Here is a 7,989-nt window from a genome sequence, read left to right as displayed (position 1 = left end):
GCCTTCACAAAACCCACAGACCACAAGTCATTCCTCTCTGACATGCACTGCAAATTTACATGGAGTGATGGCTTGCCATAGGAATTCTAAAATGCTGTCAGTTGCTATGCTGGATCCTTTTGTGTGCAGTAATGTGCAATATGGTATATTTGGTCTTAATGCTGGATTTCCATGTGCTCTGGAAGTAGGAAAAAGGTCCAAAGATCAGGCCTAAAGTAAGAATTTGAGATATATAAGATATTGCCTAGGAGATTAAAGCTATGGAACTTGTTTTATAAACACGCACAGAATCTATCAAAAGTTGCACACTGTTACATTAGTTTCTGGTATGTTTAATGTCATCAAAATTCATGGGATATAAGTGTCCTTTACTTTGGCTGGCTTATGTCCATGTTTTCCTAGAGCAGAACGACATAATTCTTAAAGGCAATGATTAAATTTTAATATAATTTATTGATGTGCTTTTGTAGATTTTTAAAATATAATTTTCTTGTGAATATTTGCTTGACAACTTATTTGCATTTTTTCATGTATCAGTACTTTGATACATGTCAGCCTTCCTTTAAACAATACATATCTTTTTTCTTTTTGTAACTATTTGATTTTAAAAACATATGGCTTGAAAGTTGCACAAATGTAATGATTTGTTTGTTGTTCATGTTGCCTTTTCACTACATCTATGCATAATTCTTGGCTTGAAGTCAATGAAGATGAAATGCTTTATGTGACTTTAATTAGTCACTTAATGGTCATGTTTCCTTTTCTGTATTTTATTAGTTTCACTTAAAAATAGTATTTTCACAGATGAATAAAAACTTAATTAAAATCAAACAAATTTTTTATTTAATTCAATTGATCATATATTCCAAAGACTGTAGAAGCAGAATGTAGCTATTATTTACTGTACTTCTAAAGCAGGGGTGTCAAACTCGCAATGTCACATGACGTGTCGCAACTTTTTTTCCATTGCCGGCAATGGGGTGGGTGCGGTTTTGGCATGATGCATCTGGCCCGCGGGCCGGCAATTTGACACCCCTTTTCTAAGGGATTTGCATCCCTATGTTTGCCACACTTGTATAAGTGCCATTGATTAATTTACTTTGCTTTGATTTTATTAGGAGAGTCAGCATCCTATGCATAGACCCTTAGCTTAGACGTTTTCTTCTAAAAACCAATAAAAATCTGCTTATTTTTTATATTTGTATCCCACACCTTTAGGGCAACAAGTCAGTAAAAATGCAATGCCTAATAAAACTAAATAGCCAAGAAAATAATTCAGAATAACATTAAAAAATGAAAAGCATAGTAAAAGTTATTACAAGAGTCAAACTTCTGCAAAAAGAAAGGCTTTTTTGAGGGATCCTCTGAAAGATTTGCAAGAAACAAGCAAGCTGTCCTTCTTTACTGAAATCTCTGTATCCTTACTGCATTGAAAATTTCAGGAAAGGAGACAACTGAGGGAAGATGGGTTTAAATGTAACACATGATATTTAAAACTATTTACTAACTTGAAATACATTTTAAAGTGATTATCTGTATAATATTCAATTACTTTTAGACTTTTTCCAGAGCTTGAGTGAGGTCACTGAGAATGACCTTGCTAGCAGATTTATAGCAGTAGGCAGGCTGATAAAGCAGTATATTATTCCAGTAATGTCACAGGAGGCAAAAACTTTCTATCATATTTACCCCACAACTCTCTTTTAGCAAAGGCCCTTTTCAATATTAATTACATATTCATCTTAACAGTTTCTCCCCATTTTATTGGCTGCTGTAGTTAGCCTCAAAGGAATTAGTGATATTAGACTCCTAATGCTGTAGTATTTGCTTGTTTACTAATCAGATCTTGAGATGCATGAGGGACAGTATAAAATAGCAAAGCAACAATTTGACCATTGCGATTGCAATTTGAGATTCTAAACAAATTATGACAATCTAAGCAAAAATCAATACTCTTAATTCATAAGCAATCTAGGCACATCCAAATAGTGTTAAGTATAAACAGCATCGTGCAGCTATTCTGTCTTTTCCTAAACATGTATTTTCCTGTAAAGAAAAAAGACAATGCAGTGAGAAAACTCAAAAAGATTTATACGTTGAAAAGAGTGTTGTTTTGACCTTTTCTATGAACTGAAATTTCTCAGAAAAGCCTCATTTGAAAGCAGCCAAAATCTCTTATTCTTTTAAGTCCAGTAAATAAGCTCACATACTGTGAATCATGGGCAGTCGACTATTGCAATGATCTTGGAAGACTGGACAAAAAGAGGCTGCAAGGGAGCAGTCAAAAGACAGCGTAGATAGCAGGTGGGGCAAAGACTCAGAAGGGACCCTCCCTAGTTTCTCAGGTTGCAAAGGAGATGGGTGGAAAAGATTCTACTTTCAGATTTGCAAGATTCTGTCAGTGTGGCTTTACATTACATTAAAGTAGAATTAGCTTATCTGCTTGTGATTTCCTATCTGGTTTATCCAGTGCTTTTTTTCTATAAAAAAAAAAAAAAAGGTGCCGGAACTCACACACGTCATACAACCCACCTTGCCTACCCTACAAGGTTCCATCCAAAAAAGGTGCCGGAACTCCGTTCCCCATGGGCGTTCTATGAGAAAAAAAGCCCTGGGTTTATCCATAAGGGCCAACACCTGCAGAACGACAACAGAAAATTTTGTTGCAAAAACCTGTTAATTATAAATATAATTAGAGTTGAGATATTCGCCAACTTGAGTCTTCAAGTGTGAAGACTTGGTTACCTTTGAACCATGTTCAAGTCATTTTCTTGGCAAAAGCGTGAGAGTGATTTGTCATTGCTTATTTAAGAGTATTTTTAGAATTTCTTACCTAGGATAAACCTAGGATTCTTTGGTGATCTCCCATCCAAATACTAAGCATGACGGTTGCTGCTTAGGATGGTTTTTGTTTTTTTTGTTTTGGATAGTATTACACAAGATCAGCAAGGTCCCATCACATCAGTTAAGTACTATCACAAGTAGGCAGTGCCATGCCTATGATTAAACTAGATAATTGTTTAATAAACTTCATATAGTTGTTGTTTTATTGCAGTTTTTAGAACAAAAGCTTATTCCAGAATACAGATGTGTGAATAAGAAGTGACAGGTATGCTGTTGCATATACATATACACACGCATAGATAGATACACGAGTGCATTCTTTAGTTTACTCAGGTGATGCCAATTTTTGTTTATAGATCTGAAGCAAAATATGAAAAGTTGCTGCATGTTTAGAACAGGACATGAGCCATGATTAACCTTTAGTTTTTTATTTCAATTGGTATACTCTCTAGACCAGGGGTAGGCAACCTTGGCTCTTTTATGACTTGTGGACTTCAACTCCCAGCTATGCTGGCCAGCTATGCTGGCTCAGGAATTCTGGGAGTTGAAGTCCACGAGTCATAAAAGAGCCAAGGTTGCCTACCCCTGCTCTAGACATAACTACTCCAACGTGTTCTTCCTAAACTTCATAAAATAATTTATTGGAAAAGGTCAGTACATAAGTTTCATACTGGAACCTTGGAGTATGTGTTCGTTGTGGTTGTAATGCTTTTTTTAAAAAAAAAAATTTGGGTGAACTATTTTCTGAGAAATGGTTGCAACCACTTCACACAATTGTGAGTGTACTTTTTAAAACTGCCTTTCATTGCAAAATGTAAATAAATAGAGGCATGTGGCATATTTCAGGATTAAGCATACAGGGAAAATTCACTTAAGAAAACAATGGCTATGTAAATATGTAATAGTGAAACAATGTTGGTAAACAATACTTCTTTGTTTTCTGTTTTCAGTGAATAATCATAAAACATATTTAAACAAAGACACTCAAAATGTTCTTCAATATCTTTATTTGCAGATACACACTATTGCTCAAAAACCTTGTTTTTCTTTTCTTTCCCCACCTTTTCCCTGTTGTGAATTCTGTTTAAAAAATAAACAGCAGACTCACAACAATAAATTGGCAACAAAGCAAATGATAGCGACAACCTAAAGGAAAAGAAATCAGGCTTTACTTCCCATTAGGAAGTAAACTATTGTCTCAGAAGATCTATGGGTTGACTTCCTTCAAAATGAAGAAGGCCCATAAAAACATACAGCAGATTGTATTATTTTTGTACTAGCATAACTGACTGGTAAAAGAAAACATTTTTGATATAATATTTTTTTAAAAAATGTAAAAACTGTTTAGGCTCTCTGGCATTATCAAACAGGGCATCTTTTTGTAAATTAGAGTTCCTTCTATCTCCAGCTATACCTTGGATTCTGGCCAGGGTCAGTATTAGGTGGTATATAATCATTTCCTTGCACATTTTTTATGAGTGTGCCCTTGAGTTTTAAAAAGGTGACAGACATTGTTCTACCAAGTCAGAAAAAAGATTAATAAACATTCCCATTTCCTGAGTGGCCAATCAGATGCTTACAGAGATTTTTAAACACGATAGCCTGCTTCACTAAACCCAGCTGCTCAACCAAACAGTCCTCAATATTTCCACTATTACAGCTCAGAAGATGATTATAAGCTTATTTAATATTATATCTATTTATAAACCTGCCCATCTCAAAATTGCAACTTTGGGGAGTGAACATGGCATTAGAAACCATCATCAGTAATACAATAATGTCAATTCACCCAAGGGCAGTCTAACTCAAACTATACAGGCATGTCGGGGGGGAGTGCTGCTTTGACAAGCTCATGCAACCCGCACACCCCATGCCAGGGGAGCTTCTGAGTCTTTAAGAACTTACAAAATGCCAAGCAGAGTTGGAGCCAAATGAATCTCAGTGGATATGATATTTCAAAGGGAAATCGCTGTGGCCAAAATATCTCACTTTTTGCATCTCACTAATTGGCAGCGCTTAATAGATTGGGTCTGGAACATCCCCAGTGTATCAGTTGTAGTGAGCCAGGCAAAAACAATTAGAAAAAAAGGTGGCCCCACATTTAACCAGGCTACATGCCATTTATAGGTAGCATCCACACTCGGATTGGCCCCAGATGTCCACTGGAATCAGCGTCCCTGAGCTGGTCCAGAGAATATCATGACTGCTGGTATTGAAAGCTATACTGAGAGATCAAGGAAAACAAAAAGGAAGAATGCAACGTGCCATGCCACTTCCACTTGCCCAGATTTTTCCACAAGTCCAATCAGTGCCGTTTGGTCCCATATTCTGTCCTGAAGCTTGTCTGAAAAGAGTCTGAAAATCCTCCAAGACTCTTTGCAATGCAACCAATATGAATCAGCATGGCAAAACACGAACACGGTGCCACTATGAGACTACATTTTTGATCTCTTGTTATTTTATGTAAAAGGGATACGTTAACACAATGAAGAAGAGTGAGGAAAAAAACAAAAGATGCCCTGAGTCACTTCATCGGTGAGGTGGGCAGCATGTAAATTTAATAAATGAAAATAAAAAAGCTTTGTTGCATCTTCTTTAGCAGGCTTGGTGTCACTGCCACCTTCTGTCTCATGGATACCTCACCCCACCTTCACATGTTAGGGGCACAAAAAAACATTCTCATTCACTATGCACAGAGTAGAAGGCTGCAGGTTTCTTCTGTCTATCACAGCAGGGATAGAAAATGGATTGTCAGTTGGTGTCCTCTCTCCAGGTCCATTTTTGGAATTTCTGATAAACCCAAAATGTAGGGGAAAATGTTACTTCTCGGTGATGCATTTTTCCCCATGTTACTTCATTAAAATAAAAAAAGATAAACTCTCTGCTTGTCTTAGTTCCTTTCACCAAAACCTCCAATCCATGAACAGCAAGCCAAATATTCTGACAGTATTCTCTAGCGTTCATTGCAGCTCTCAGAACTGATTTTCAAACCAAAAAAACCCCAGCTCCTCTGGCTCTCCTCAGTTAAGGGATAATGGTGTGATATGCTTGCTTTCATCTTGATTTTAAATTGTATTTAACCAAGTATCTGAAATTGCAAAGAATTAATTTCAAGCAGGAATAAACAGGAATGCGATGCCATCAGTCAGACAAGCCAAGACTGACCTAAAATGGGAAAGATCAAGAGGCTGGGAAGTTTTCTTGACAGAAAGACTTCCAGGATGCAGAAGTGTGGGGAGGGGCTACCCAACTGCTGAGGCAGTTTTTACCAAATAAGCCCCTGAAGTTTTAGAAACCACTTGATCTGAGAAACAGTGCTTAAACCACTTACCTTTGCTGAAGTTGACACACACAGACTTTTTCATAACATTATATAAACTTGTGCTTTGTGGAAAGCCATAAAAGCTTGTCTTTTTTGTTGGCACGCTCTGCAATAGTGATTTCATGCCATTATCCCAGTATTTTCACCCTTTTCTTCAAGGGCATAGCTTATGCTGCAGTGACCAGACTTGTCACTTTAAAATATATACATGCAAGGCACTCAGTTCAAGCAAATACAGTAGTTTTAGTTAAGGCTGCCAAGATGAGAATGCCTAAAGATTACAATTTATATAAGATAAGCCATGATGTAGTTGGATGATTGGAATTGTCAGTTTCGGTTCTTGACCAAGTTTGGTATTCTTTTCCCTCTAAGGTCAATCTAAACCAAAATGTGAGTATGTATGTATGCATGTGTGTATATATTTAACATAGCTGCCCATCTCACAGATGTCAGTATGGGTAGCACACACATACAAATAAACTACCCAAACAAAACCATGAAAAACAAAGTAGAAGTAACCCATCTCTTAAGCCTGGCAAACATTTGTAATTGGGTATAAGGAACAGGATTAGAAAAAGGAAGTTGCCTCTCTTCTTTCAGGCAACTCTAAAATTGTACAAGTGAAGCCCCACGTTTGAACAACATGGATCAAATCCTAATGTATGCTCATATTTCAACATCAGTTGTGGGAGGAATTGGGGAGACCTCCCATAATAGTAAGGGTTCCTAGGACCATTTAGACCACAGCCCTGTTGCATCAAATGCATTCATCTTCATCAGCACAATTTATCGTCTGTTGCACCTGTGACCACGCACTTACAAAAAGAAGACGAAACAAAAGAGTTGACGTATCACCATCATCTAAGCTCCATAGATCCTGGGTTTTTGCAATGAGACAACTTTGAAGGGTTTTGCAGAAAATAGACTCTCAAATTTTGTTTTAACAAACTGGTAAGCTCACTGCACAACCATGTGATGATGTAATGTAGAAATTTAAGAAAGGATGCAACGTGAAAACTATCGCCCATGTTTTTCACTGGAACACAAATTGGTAGCAACTGATATTCCAGTAAAAGATCCTCATCAGATGAAAATCAACATGGTGCGAATTTTTGCCTACACAATGCAACTTTTCTCCTTGCGCCACTTTAAACCTCCTTCAGAGCATCCTCACCTCAACCCTGAGGAAGGGCCACATATGGCTTCAAGTGAAAAAGAAGCTATTCTACTGTCATTTCACTTATTCTGACAGGTAGATTTGGTTAGATATTTTTCATTGTCTCTTGGGAAAGTTTATTAAAACTTGGTCCTACCTCAACTATGGGCTTATTTCTATTTTTTGAAACTTCTTTCCTGAGGAAATGAGAATTTTGTGCAAAATTATATAAAATATATTATAACTTGGATGCAGATGTATATAGTAAGTATCCCAATGCTTTAAAAAAAGAGATCTGATGGGGATAATCTAAGTAAAGAACAAATTGCAACTTACCCTAAGGATAGTTTACCCTAACAGACTTACTCTTCTGATTTTATTTAAATTCTCAGTATGCAGTTTTGGGGGAGACTGCAGGGGGCATGATTGTGTATGTAAATGAGGGCACAAGTACTTAGGAGAACCTACATTTCTGATCCCTCCAGGCTTGATCCAACTTTAGATGAGCTATTGGAGATGATGATAAGGAGAAAGAGTGACCATGTGGGTAATTATTGGTTCCTTCGAGCAATGCTATTCCACCAAGAATAAAAAATAACATATTTTCTTAATAGAAAGAAGAGCAACATTTATTCAATCTTGAAATTTGATACAAGCATGCTGTTGG

Source organism: Protobothrops mucrosquamatus, unplaced genomic scaffold, assembly GCF_001527695.2.
Source record: "Protobothrops mucrosquamatus isolate PMUCROS unplaced genomic scaffold, P.Mucros_1.0 scaffold104, whole genome shotgun sequence".
Taxonomy (NCBI): Eukaryota; Metazoa; Chordata; class Lepidosauria; order Squamata; family Viperidae; genus Protobothrops; species Protobothrops mucrosquamatus.
The sequence above is the reverse complement of the archived record's forward strand: the minus strand, read 5'-3'. Positions refer to the sequence as shown.